Raw genomic sequence first — 14,135 nt, forward strand, 5'->3', positions numbered from 1 at the left:
ATGAGAGTCTTCTATCCTCCAGAACTGGGTACCATCCGCACATAGAGACGCATAGAAGCCGCTTGTAAAAATGTACAGTCGCGGTTTCTATGCGTCTCAATGCAAGTCAATGGCGGGAGTTCCGCTGCGCTTCCGCAAAATTAAATGACATGCTGCGGATTTTTGTACGCAGCATAAACGCTTGAAAAACGCTACGTGGGCACTCAGCCTTATGGGCAGGGTCCTCTCTCCTGTAGAGTGTAAGCTCTTATGTGCAGGGTCCTCTCTCCTGTAGAGTGTAAGCTCTTATGGGCAGGGACCTCTCTCCTGTAGAGTGTCAGCTCATATGGGCACAGACCTCTGTCCTGTAGAGTGTCAGCCCTTATGTGCAGGGTACTCTCTCCTGTAGAGTGTCAGCTCTTATGTGCAGGGACCTCTCTCCTGTAGAGTGTAAGCTCTTATGTGCAGGGTCCTCTCTCCTGTAGAGTGTCAGCTCTTATGTGCAGAGTCCTCTCTCCTGTAGAGTGTCAGCTCTTATGTGCAGGGACCTCTCTCCTGTAGAATGTAAGCTCTTATGTGCAGGGTCCTCTCTTCTATAGAGTGTCAGCTCTTATGTGCAGGGACCTCTCTCCTGTAGAGTGTAAGCTCTTATGTGCAGGGTCCTCTCTCTCCTATAGAGTGTAAGCTCTTATGATCAGCGGGGTCCTCTCCCTCCTGTAGAGTGTCAGCTCTTATGTGCAGGGTCCTCTCTCCTGTAGAGTGTCCGCTATTATGTGCAGGGTCCTCTCTCCTGTAGAGTGTCAGCTCTTATGTGCAGGGTCCTCTCTACTGTAGAGTGTCAGCTCTTATGTGCAGGGTCCTCTCTCCTGTAGTGTCAGCTCTTATGTGCAGAGTCCTCCCTCCTGTAGAGTGCCAGCTCTTATGTGCAGGGTCCTCTCTCCTATAGAGTGTAAGCTCTTATGTGCAGGGTCCTCTCTCCTGTAGAGTGTCAGCTATTATGTGCAGGGTCCTCTCTCCTGTAGAGTGTCAGCTCTTATGTGCAGGGTCCTCTCTACTGTAGAGTGTCAGCTCTTATGTGCAGGGTCCTCTCTACTGTAGAGTGTCAGCTCTTATGTGCAGGGTCCTCTCTCCTGTAGAGTGTCAGCTCTTATGTGCAGGGTCCTCCCTCCTGTAGAGTGTCAGCTCTTATGTGCAGGGTCCTCTCTCCTGTAGAGTGTCAGCTCTTATGTGCAGGGTCCTCCCTCCTGTAGAGTGTCAGCTCTTATGTGCAGGGTCCTCTCTCCTGTAGAGTGTCAGCTCTTATGTGCAGGGTCCTCCCTCCTGTAGAGTGCCAGCTCTTATGTGCAGGGTCCTCTCTCCTGTAGAGTGTCAGCTCTTATGTGCAGGGTCCTCTCTCCTGTAGAGTGTCAGCTCTTATGTGCAGGGTCCTCCCTCCTGTAGAGTGTCAGCTCTTATGTGCAGGGTCCTCTCTCCTGTAGAGTGTCAGCTCTTATGTGCAGGGTCCTCTCTTCTGTAGAGTGTCAGCTCTTATGTGCAGGGTCCTCTCTTCTGTAGAGTGTCAGTTCTTATGTGCAGGGTCCTCTCTCCTGTAGAGTGTCAGCTCTTATGGGTAGTTTCTTCTCTCCTGTAGAGTGTCACCTCTTATGGGCAGGGTCCTCTCTCCTGTAGAGTGTCAGCTCTTATGTGCAGGGTCCTCTCTCCTGTAGAGTGTCAGCTCTTATGCGCAGGGTCCTCTCTCCTGTAGAGTGTCAGCTCTTATGGGCAGGGTCCTCTCTCCTGTAGAGTGTCAGCTCTTATGGGCAGGGTCCTCTCTCCTGTAGAGCAGTCATCTCTTAAGTGGAGGGTCCTCTCTCCTGTAGGGTGTCAGCTCTTATGGGCAGGGTACTCTCTCCTGTGGAGAGTCAGCTCTTATGTGTAGCGTCCTCTCTCCTGTAGAGTGTCATCTCTTATGTGCAGGGTCCTCTCTCCTATAGAGTGTCAGGTCTTATGTGCAGGGTCCTCTCTCATATAGAGTGTTAGCTCTTATGGGCAGGGTCCTCTCTCCTGTAGAGTATAAGCTCTTAGGGGCAGGGTCCTCTCTTCTGTAGAGCGTCAGCTCTTATGAGCAGGGTCCTCCCTCCTGTAGACTGTCAGCTCTTATGGGCAGGGTCCTCTCTCCTGTAGAGTGTCAGCTCTTAAGGGCAGGGTCCTCTCTTCTGTAGAGCGTCAGCTCTTATGGGCAGGGTCCTCTCTCCTGTAGAGTGTCAGCTCTTATGGGCAGGGTCCTCTCTCCTGTAGAGTGTCAGCTCTTATGTGCAGGGTCCTCTCTCCTGTAGAGTGTCAGCTCTTATGGGCAGGGTCCTCTCTCCTGTAGAGTGTAAGCTCTTATGGGCAGGGTCCTCTCTCCTGTAGAGTGTAAGCTCTCAGGCTATGTTCCCACGATGCAGAAATGAAGCAGAAAATTTCTGCAGCATTTCTGCAACTCCCTGGCAGAAAAAACGCATGCAGACTGTGCATGCGTTTTTCCTGCAGAATACATGCGGATCCACATGCGGATTCACTTGCGTTTCCGCATGCAGATTGACAAGCGCTTTCCATGCGATAGCATCACTTGGAAAGTGCTTGACAACTAGGTCACACTGTATAAATCCATGCAAACAGCATGGATTTATACAGTGTGAACCGTAAAAATTAAAACAAATAAAGCTATACTCACCCCCGAGGCCCCGGCGTGTGCTGTAGCGCTCGTCCTGGCTTCTTCCAGGTTGCCGGCACATCGTGAGACACAGCGGCGAAGGGCCTGCGGTCACATGACTGTGACGTCACCGCAGGTCCTCAAGCGATGCCGGCATTCAGAGAGAAGACGCCGGACAGGTGAATATAACTTTATTTGTTATTTTATTCTTTTTTTACAGGTAGAATGGTACCCAGGTCTGGATGAGAGTCTTCTATCCTCCAGAACTGGGTACCATCCGCACATAGAGACGCATAGAAGCCGCTTGTAAAAATGTACAGTCGCGGTTTCTATGCGTCTCAATGCAAGTCAATGGCGGGAGTTCCGCTGCGCTTCCGCAAAATTAAATGACATGCTGCGGATTTTTGTACGCAGCATAAACGCTTGAAAAACGCTACGTGGGCACTCAGCCTTATGGGCAGGGTCCTCTCTCCTGTAGAGTGTAAGCTCTTATGTGCAGGGTCCTCTCTCCTGTAGAGTGTAAGCTCTTATGGGCAGGGACCTCTCTCCTGTAGAGTGTCAGCTCATATGGGCACAGACCTCTGTCCTGTAGAGTGTCAGCTCTTATGTGCAGGGTACTCTCTCCTGTAGAGTGTCAGCTCTTATGTGCAGGGACCTCTCTCCTGTAGAATGTAAGCTCTTATGTGCAGGGTCCTCTCTCTCCTATAGAGTGTAAGCTCTTATGATCAGCGGGGTCCTCTCCCTCCTGTAGAGTGTCAGCTCTTATGTGCAGGGTCCTCTCTCCTGTAGAGTGTCCGCTATTATGTGCAGGGTCCTCTCTCCTGTAGAGTGTCAGCTCTTATGTGCAGGGTCCTCTCTACTGTAGAGTGTCAGCTGTTATGTGCAGGGTCCTCTCTCCTGTAGAGTGTCAGCTCTTATGTGCAGGGTCCTCCCTCCTGTAGAGTGTCAGCTCTTATGTGCAGGGTCCTCTCTCCTGTAGAGTGTCAGCTCTTATGTGCAGGGTCCTCCCTCCTGTAGAGTGTCAGCTCTTATGTGCAGGGTCCTCTCTCCTGTAGAGTGTCAGCTCTTATGTGCAGGGTCCTACCTCCTGTAGAGTGCCAGCTCTTATGTGCAGGGTCCTCTCTCCTGTAGAGTGTCAGCTCTTATGTGCAGGGTCCTCTCTCCTGTAGAGTGTCAGCTCTTATGTGCAGGGTCCTCCCTCCTGTAGAGTGTCAGCTCTTATGTGCAGGGTCCTTTCTCCTGTAGAGTGTCAGCTCTTATGTGCAGGGTCCTCTCTTCTGTAGAGTGTCAGCTGTTATGTGCAGGGTCCTCTCTTCTGTAGAGTGTCAACTCTTATGTGCAGGGTCCTCTCTCCTGTAGAGTGTCAGCTCTTATGGGTAGTTTCTTCTCTCCTGTAGAGTGTCACCTCTTATGGGCAGGGTCCTCTCTCCTGTAGAGTGTCAGCTCTTATGTGCAGGGTCCTCTCTCCTGTAGAGTGTCAGCTCTTATGCGCAGGATTCTCTCTCCTGTAGAGTGTCAGCTCTTATGTGCAGGGTCCTCTCTCCTGTAGAGTGTCAGCTCTTATGTGCAGGGACCTCTCTCCTGTAGAGTGTCAGCTCTTATGGGCAGGGTCCTCTCTCCTGTAGAGTGTCAGCTCTTATGTGCAGGGTCCTCCCTCCTGTAGAGTGTCAGCTCTTATGTGCAGGGTCTTATATCCTGTAGAGTGTCAGCTCTTATGTGCAGGGTCCTCTCTTCTGTAGAGTGTCAGCTCTTATGTACCGAGTCCTCTCTCCTGTAGAGTGCCAGCTCTTATGTGCAGGGTTCACTCTCCTGTAGAGTGTCACCTCTTATGGGCAGGGTCCTCTCTCCTGTAGAGTGTCAGCTCTTATGTGCAGGGTCCTCTCTCCTGTAGAGTGTCAGCTCTTATGTGCAGGATCCTCTCTTCTGTAGAGTGTCAGCTCTTATGTGCAGGGACCTCTCTCCTGTAGAGTGTCAGCTCTTATGTGCAGGGTCCTCTCTCCTGTAGAGTGTCAGCTCTTATGTGCAGGGTCCTCCATCCTGTAGAGTGTCAGCTCTTATGTGCAGGATCCTCTCTTCTGTAGAGTGTCAGCTCTTATGTGCAGGGACCTCTCTCCTGTAGAGTGTCAGCTCTTATGTGCAGGGTCCTCTCTCCTGTAGAGTGTCAGCTCTTATGTGCAGGGTCTTATATCCTGTAGAGTGTCAGCTCTTATGTGCAGGGTCCTCTCTTCTGTAGAGTGTCAGCTCTTATGTACCGAGTCCTCTCTCCTGTAGAGTGCCAGCTCTTATGTGCAGGGTTCACTCTCCTGTAGAGTGTCACCTCTTATGGGCAGGGTCCTCTCTCCTGTAGAGTGTCAGCTATTATGTGCAGGGTCCTCTCTCCTGTAGAATGTCAGCTCTTATGTGCAGGGTCCTCTCTCCTGTAGAGTGTCAGCTCTTATGTGCAGGATCCTCTCTTCTGTAGAGTGTCAGCTCTTATGTGCAGGGTCCTCTCTCCTGTAGAGTGTCAGCTCTTATGTGCAGGGTCCTCTCTCTTGTAGAGCGTAAGCTCTTATGTGCAGGGTCCTCTCTCCTGTAGCGTGTCAGCTCTTATGTGCAGGATCCTCTCTTCTGTAGAGTGTCAGCTCTTATGGGCAGGGTCCTCTCTCCTGTAGAGCGTAAGCTCTTATGTGCAGAGTCCTCTCTCCTGTAGAATGTCAGCTCTTATGTGCAGGGTCCTCTCTCCTGTAGAGTGTCACCTCTTATGTGCAGGGTCCTCTCTCCTGTAGAGTGTCAACTCTTATGGGCAGGATCCTCTCTCCTGTAGAGTGTCAGCTCTTATGTGCAGGGTCCTCTCTTCTGTAGAGTGTCAGCTCTTATGTGCAGGGTCCTCTCTCCTGTAGAGTGTCAGCTCTTATGGGCAGTGTCCTCTCTCCTGTAGAGTGTCAGCTCTTATGGGCAGTGTCCTCTCTCCTGTAGAGTGTCAGCTCTTAAGGGCAGGGTCCTCTCTCCTGTAGAGCGTAAGCTGTTATGTGCAGGGTCCTCTCTCCTGTAGAATGTCAGCTCTTATGTGCAGGATCCTCTCTTCTGTAGAGTGTCAGCTCTTATGGGCAGGATCCTCTCTCTCCTGTAGAGTGTCAGCTCTTATGTGCAGGGTCCTCTCTCCTGTAGAGTGTCAGCTCTTATGTGCAGGGACCTCTCTCCTGTAGAGTGTCACCTCTTATGTGCAGGGTCCTCTCTCCTGTAGAGTGTCAGCTCTTATGTGCAGGGTCCTCTCTCCTGTAGAGTGTCAGCTCTTATGGGCAGGATCCTCTCTCCTGTAGAGTGTCAGCTCTTATGTGCAGGGTCCTCTCTCCTGTAGAGTGTCACCTCTTATGTGCAGGGTCCTTTCTCCTGTAGAGTGTCAGCTCTTATGTGCAGGGACCTCTCTCCTGTAGAGTGTCACCTCTTATGTGCAGGGTCCTCTCTCCTGTAGAGTGTCAGCTCTTATGTGCAGGGTCCTCTCTCCTGTAGAGTGTCAGCTCTTATGGGCAGGATCCTCTCTCCTGTAGAGTGTCAGCTCTTATGTGCAGGGTCCTCTCTTCTGTAGAGTGTCAGCTCTTATGTGCAGGGTCCTCTCTCCTGTAGAGTGTCAGCTCTTATGGGCAGTGTCCTCTCTCCTGTAGAGTGTCAGCTCTTATGGGCAGTGTCCTCTCTCCTGTAGAGTGTCAGCTCTTATGGGCAGGGTCCTCTCTCCTGTAGAGCGTAAGCTCTTATGTGCAGGGTCCTCTCTCCTGTAGAATGTCAGCTCTTATGTGCAGGGTCCTCTCTCCTGTAGAGTGTCACCTCTTATGTGCAGGGTCCTCTCTCCTGTAGAGTGTCACCTCTTATGTGCAGGGTCCTCTCTCCTGTAGAGTGTCAGCTCTTATGGGAAGGATCCTCTCTCCTGTAGAGTGTCAGCTCTTATGTGCAGGGACCTCTCTCCTGTAGTGTCAACTCTTATGTGCAGGATCCTCTCTCCTGTAGAGTGTCAGCTCTTATGTGCAGGGTCCTCTCTTCTGTAGAGTGTCAGCTCTTATGGGCAGTGTCCTCTCTCCTGTAGAGTGTCAGCTCTTATGGGCAGGGTCCTCTCTTCTGTAGAGTGTCAGCTCTTATGTGCAGGGTCCTCTCTTCTGTAGAGTGTCAGCTCTTATGTGCAGGGACCTCTCTCCTGTAGAGTGTCAGCTCTTATGTGCAGGGTCCTCTCTCCTGTAGAGTGTCAGCTCGTATGTGCAGGGTCCTCCATCCTGTAGAGTGTCAGCTCTTATGTGCAGGATCCTCTCTTCTGTAGAGTGTCAGCTCTTATGTGCAGGGACCTCTCTCCTGTAGAGTGTCAGCTCTTATGTGCAGGGTCCTCTCTCCTGTAGAGTGTCAGCTCTTATGTGCAGGGTCTTATATCCTGTAGAGTGTCAGCTCTTATGTGCAGGGTCCTCTCTTCTGTAGAGTGTCAGCTCTTATGTACCGAGTCCTCTCTCCTGTAGAGTGCCAGCTCTTATGTGCAGGGTTCACTCTCCTGTAGAGTGTCACCTCTTATGGGCAGGGTCCTCTCTCCTGTAGAGTGTCAGCTATTATGTGCAGGGTCCTCTCTCCTGTAGAGTGTCAGCTCTTATGTGCAGGGTCCTCTCTCCTGTAGAGTGTCAGCTCTTATGTGCAGGATCCTCTCTTCTGTAGAGTGTCAGCTCTTATGTGCAGGGTCCTCTCTCCTGTAGAGTGTCAGCTCTTATGTGCAGGGTCCTCTCTCTTGTAGAGCGTAAGCTCTTATGTGCAGGGTCCTCTCTCCTGTAGAGTGTCAGCTCTTATGTGCAGGATCCTCTCTTCTGTAGAGTGTCAGCTCTTATGGGCAGGGTCCTCTCTCCTGTAGAGCGTAAGCTCTTATGTGCAGGGTCCTCTCTCCTGTAGAATGTCAGCTCTTATGTGCAGGGTCCTCTCTCCTGTAGAGTGTCACCTCTTATGTGCAGGGTCCTCTCTCCTGTAGAGTGTCACCTCTTATGTGCAGGGTCCTCTCTCCTGTAGAGTGTCAGCTCTTATGTGCAGGGTCCTCTCTCCTGTAGAGTGTCAGCTCTTATGGGCAGGATCCTCTCTCCTGTAGAGTGTCAGCTCTTATGTGCAGGGTCCTCTCTTCTGTAGAGTGTCAGCTCTTATGTGCAGGGTCCTCTCTCCTGTAGAGTGTCAGCTCTTATGGGCAGTGTCCTCTCTCCTGTAGAGTGTCAGCTCTTATGGGCAGTGTCCTCTCTCCTGTAGAGTGTCAGCTCTTATGGGCAGGATCCTCTCTCCTGTAGAGTGTCAGCTCTTATGTGCAGGGTCCTCTCTTCTGTAGAGTGTCAGCTCTTATGTGCAGGGTCCTCTCTCCTGTAGAGTGTCAGCTCTTATGGGCAGTGTCCTCTCTCCTGTAGAGTGTCAGCTCTTATGGGCAGTGTCCTCTCTCCTGTAGAGTGTCAGCTCTTATGGGCAGGGTCCTCTCTCCTGTAGAGCGTAAGCTCTTATGTGCAGGGTCCTCTCTCCTGTAGAGCGTAAGCTCTTATGTGCAGGGTCCTCTCTCCTGTAGAATGTCAGCTCTTATGTGCAGGATCCTCTCTTCTGTAGAGTGTCACCTCTTATGTGCAGGGTCCTCTCTCCTGTAGAGTGTCAGCTCTTATGTGCAGGGACCTCTCTCCTGTAGAGTGTCACCTCTTATGTGCAGGGTCCTCTCTCCTGTAGAGTGTCAGCTCTTATGGGCAGGATCCTCTCTCCTGTAGAGTGTCAGCTCTTATGTGCAGGGTCCTCTCTTCTGTAGAGTGTCAGCTCTTATGTGCAGGGTCCTCTCTCCTGTAGAGTGTCAGCTCTTATGGGCAGTGTCCTCTCTCCTGTAGAGTGTCAGCTCTTATGGGCAGTGTCCTCTCTCCTGTAGAGTGTCAGCTCTTATGGGCAGGGTCCTCTCTCCTGTAGAGCGTAAGCTCTTATGTGCAGGGTCCTCTCTCCTGTAGAATGTCAGCTCTTATGTGCAGGGTCCTCTCTCCTGTAGAGTGTCACCTCTTATGTGCAGGGTCCTCTCTCCTGTAGAGTGTCAGCTCTTATGTGCAGGGTCCTCTCTCCTGTAGAGTGTCAGCTCTTATGGGCAGGATCCTCTCTCCTGTAGCGTGTCAGCTCTTATGTGCAGGGACCTCTCTCCTGTAGTGTCAACTCTTATGTGCAGGGTCCTCTCTTCTGTAGAGTGTCAGCTCTTATGTGCAGGGTCCTCTCTCCTGTAGCGTGTCAGCTCTTATTGGCAGTGTCCTCTTTCCTGTAGAGTGTCAGCTCTTATGGGCAGTGTCCTCTCTCATGTAGAGTGTAAGCTCTTATGGTCAGTGGGGTCCTCTCTTTCATGTGTCTGGGTGCGGCTTTATATACTTTCCCCCTGCTAGTATTTCCTGCTGCAGCACACGTATGCCACACAGGTGCGCACGGACACTGATATCACCACTACTGCAGTTTTTTCCGGTATCGGAAATATCTGAATGTGTGAAACCAGCCCCATGCTGCGGCCCCACTATCAGTATTCGGTCAGTATTTTTTATCAGGAGTGGGAGCCAAAACCAGTATCAGATTCTAGCCAGTAACACAGGTCAGCAATAACCGCGGCCTGTGCAGGAGCCGACACTGAGGACGGGCAGAGAGGGTCTGCACCGCTGCACCAGACGCCATACAGCTGACGAATGAGGCCGGACTGCCCATCACTACCGAGCAGAGAGCCTGGAGCTCCGCCCCTGATCATGTGACTGATCACATGACGGTGACGTCACACAGGTCCTGGCAGCACACGGCGGTGCCGGCTCAGCAGGTGGAGGTGTGTTGTGCTCTCGGGGTGATTAACCCCTTGGTGTCGCTGTGGTTCGGGGCTGGTGATGGCGCTCTCTGTGATGGTGGGCTGAGCTGTGTTTGTTATTTCCATAGCTGGTAACAGTCCCGCTCTCCAGACTCCGCCGCGGAGCTCCTCCCCCTTTCTGTAGCGCTGACGCTGCTTCCCTGATGTTCTCCTGGACTGAGGTAATTTCAGCAGCTGCAGTCACTGGGGACCTTGAGGAGACGGCACCATTGTCTCCTCTTTTGCAGGCAGACGATGCATCTATTACACCCTGCTGTGTGTCACATGGTCACCCGCCTGGCAGAGCGCAGCTGCTGGGTCCTAGCTGCAACCAGGTCAGCTCTGCCTGTAACTGCAGCTCCCAGAGCAGGAATGTCACACACCGAGGCAACATGGAAAACGTGGACTAAGTCATAGACCAACCAGTGTACAGGATAATGGCCCCACATAGCCCTCCATACAGTGTAATGGCCCCACATAGCCCTCCATACAGTATAATGGCCCCACATAGCCCTCCATACAGTATAATGGCCCCACATAGCCCTCCATACAGTATAATGGCCCCACATAGCCCTCCATACAGTGTAATGGCCCCACATAGCCCTCCATACATTATAATGGCCCCACATAGTCCTCCATACATTATAATGGCCTCACATAGTCCTCCATACATTATAATGGCCTCACATAGTCCTCCATACATTATAATGGCCTCACATAGTCCTCCATACAGTATAATGGCCTCACATAGCCCTCCATACAGTATAATGGCCCCACATAGTCCTCCATACAGTATAATGGGCCCCACATAGTCCTCCATACATTATAATGGCCTCACATAGCCCTCCATACAGTATAATGGCCCCACATAGTCCTCCATACATTATAATGGCCTCACATAGCCCTCCATACAGTATAATGGCCCCACATAGTCCTCCATACAGTATAATGGCCCCACATAGTCCTCCATGCATTATAATGGCCTCACATAGCCCTCCATACAGTATAATGGCCCCACATAGTCCTCCATACATTATAATGGCCTCACATAGCCCTCCATACAGTATAATGGCCCCACATAGTCCTCCATACAGTATAATGGCCCCACATAGTCCTCCATACAGTATAATGGCCCCACATAGTCCTCCATACAGTATAATGGCCCCACATAGTCCTCCATACAGTATAATGGGCCCCACATAGTCCTCCATACAGTATAATGGCCCCACATAGTCCTCCATACAGTATAATGGCCCCAAGTAGTCCTCCATACAGTATAATGGCCCCACATAGTGTTCCATACAGTATAATGGCCCCACATAGTCCTCCATACAGTATAATGGGCCCACATAGTGCTCTATACAGTATAATGGGCCCACATAGTGCTCCATACAGTATAATGGCCCCACATAGTCCTCCATACAGTATAATGGCCCCACATAGTCCTCCATACAGTATAATGGCCTCACATAGTCCTCCATACATTATAATGGCCTCACATAGTCCTCCATACAGTATAATGGCCCCACATAGTCCTCCATACAGTATAATGGCCCCACATAGTCCTCCATACAGTATAATGGCCCCACATAGTCCTCCATACATTATAATGGCGTCACATAGCCCTCCATACAGTATAATGGCCTCACATAGCCCTCCATACAGTATAATGGCCCCACATAGTCCTCCATACAGTATAATGGCCCCACATAGTCCTCCATACAGTATAATGGCCCCACATAGTCCTCCATACATTATAATGGCCTCACATAGCCCTCCATACATTATAATGGCCCCACATAGTCCTCCATACAGTATAATGGCCCCACATAGTCCTCCATACAGTATAATGGCCCCACATAGTCCTCCATACAGTATAATGGCCCCACATAGTCCTCCATACAGTATAATGGCCCCACATAGTCCTCCATACAGTATAATGGGCCCCACATAGTCCTCCATACAGTATAATGGCCCCACATAGTCCTCCATACAGTATAATGGCCCCAAGTAGTCCTCCATACAGTATAATGGCCCCAAGTAGTCCTCCATACAGTATAATGGCCCCACATAGTGTTCCATACAGTATAATGGCCCCACATAGTCCTCCATACAGTATAATGGGCCCACATAGTGCTCCATACAGTATAATGGGCCCACATAGTGCTCCATACAGAATAATGGCCCCACATAGTCCTCCATACAGAATAATGGCCCCACATAGTCCTCCATACAGAATAATGGCCCCACATAGTCCTCCATACAGTATAATGGGCCCCACATAGTCCTCCATACATTATAATGGCCTCACATAGCCCTCCATACAGTATAATGGCCCCACATAGTCCTCCATACATTATAATGGCCTCACATAGCCCTCCATACAGTATAATGGCCCTAAGTAGTCCTCCATACAGTATAATGGGCCCACATAGTGCTCCATACAGTATAATGGCCCCACATAGTCCTCCATACAGTATAGTGGGCCCCACATAGCCCTCCATACAGTATAATGGCCCCACATAGTCCTCCATACAGTATAATGGCCCCACATAGTCCTCCATACAGTATAATGGCCCCACGTAGCCCTCCATACAGTATAATGGCCCCAAGTAGCCCTCCATACAGTATAATGGCCCCACATAGTGCTCCATACAGTATAATGGCCCCACATAGTCCTCCATACAGTATAATGGGCACCACATAGCCCTCCATACAGTATAATGGCCCCACATAGTCCTCCATACAGTATAATGGACCCCACATAGTCCTCCATACAGTATAATGGACCCACATAGTGCTCCATACAGTATAATGGACCCCACATAGTCCTCCATACAGTATAATGGCCCCACATAGTGCTCCATACAGAATAATGGCCCCACATAGTCCTCCATACAGTATAATGGCCCCACATAGTCCTCCATACAGTATAATGGGCCTCACATAGTCCTCCACACAGTATAATGGCCCCACATAGTGCTCCATACAGAATAATGGGCCCCACATAGTCCTGCATACAGAATAATGGGCCCCACATAGTCCTCCATACAGTATAATGGCCCCACATAGTCCTCCATACAGTATAATGGGCCCACATAGCCCTCCATACAGTATAATGGGCCCACATAGCCCTCCATACAGTATAATGGCCCCACATAGCCCTCCATACAGTATAATGGCCCCACATAGCCCTCCATACAGTATAATGGCCCCACATAGCCCTCCATACAGTATAATGGCCCCACATAGCCCTCCATACAGTATAATGGCCCCACATAGTCCTCCATACAGTATAATGGACCCCACATAGTCCTCCATACAGTATAATGGCCCCACATAGTGCTCCATACAGAATAATGGCCCCACATAGTCCTCCATACAGTATAATGGCCCCACATAGTCCTCCATACAGTATAATGAGCCTCACATAGTCCTCCACACAGTATAATGGCCCCACATAGTGTTCCATACAGAATAATGGGCCCCACATAGTCCTCCATACAGTATAATGGCCCCACATAGTGCTCCATACAGAATAATGGCCCCACATAGTCCTCCATACAGTATAATGGCCCCACATAGTCCTCCACACAGTATAATGGCCCCACATAGTCCTCCATACAGTATAATGGACCCCACATAGTCCTCCATACAGTATAATGGCCCCACATAGTCCTCCATACAGTATAATGGCCCCACATAGTCCTCCATACAGTATAATGGCCTCACATAGTCCTCCATACAGAATAATGGCCACCACATAGTCCTCTATACAGTGTAATGGCCCCACATAGTCCTCCATACAGTATAATGGCCCCACATAGTGCTCCATACAGAATAATGGCCCCAGATAGTCCTCCATACAGTATAATGGTCCCACATAGTCCTCCATACAGTATAATGGTCCCACATAGTCCTCCACACAGTATAATGGCCCCACATAGTCCTCCATACAGAATAATGGCCCCACATAGTCCTCCATACAGTATAATGGCCTCACATAGTCCTCCATACAGAATAATGGCCCCCACATAGTCCTCTATACAGTGTAATGGCCCCACATAGTCCTCCATACAGTATAATGGCCCCACATAGTCCTCCATACAGCATAATGGCCCCACATAGTCCTCCATACAGTATAATGGCCCTACATAGTCCTCCATACAGTATAATGGCCCCACATAGCCCTCCATACAGTATAATGGCCCCACATAGCCCTCCATACAGTATAATGGCCCCACATAGCCCTCCATACAGTATAATGGCCCCACATAGCCCTCCATACAGTATAATGGCCCCACATAGTCCTCCATACAGTATAATGGACCCCACATAGTCCTCCATACAGTATAATGGCCCCACATAGTCCTCCATACAGTATAATGGACCCCACATAGTCCTCCATACAGTATAATGGCCCCACATAGTGCTCCATACAGAATAATGGCCCCACATAGTCCTCCATACAGTATAATGGCCCCACATAGTCCTCCATACAGTATAATGGGCCTCACATAGTCCTCCACACAGTATAATGGCCCCACATAGTGCTCCATACAGAATAATGGGCCCCACATAGTCCTCCATACAGAATAATGGGCCCCACATAGTCCTCCATACAGTATAATGGCCCCACATAGTCCTCCATACAGTATAATGGCCCCA

At 50.4% G+C, this 14,135-nt stretch overlaps 1 protein-coding gene across 1 annotated transcript in view; it reads left to right on the forward strand.

The window, feature by feature from the left end:
• The first annotated feature begins 9,385 nt into the window (after window positions 1–9,385).
• The window catches only part of LOC141273537 (uncharacterized), a 35,200-nt gene continuing 30,450 nt past the window's right edge, over window positions 9,386–14,135 (forward strand). Inside the window, exon 1 of the mRNA XM_073685564.1 lies at window positions 9,386–9,449. The gene's annotated coding sequence lies outside the window, so the exon portion shown is untranslated. The remainder of the gene's footprint in view (window positions 9,450–14,135) is intronic.

Source organism: Phyllobates terribilis, unplaced genomic scaffold (genome assembly GCF_046119375.1).
Source record: "Phyllobates terribilis strain yellow unplaced genomic scaffold, ASM4611937v1 Scaffold_1__5_contigs__length_1240528914, whole genome shotgun sequence".
NCBI lineage: Eukaryota > Metazoa > Chordata > Amphibia > Anura > Dendrobatidae > Phyllobates > Phyllobates terribilis.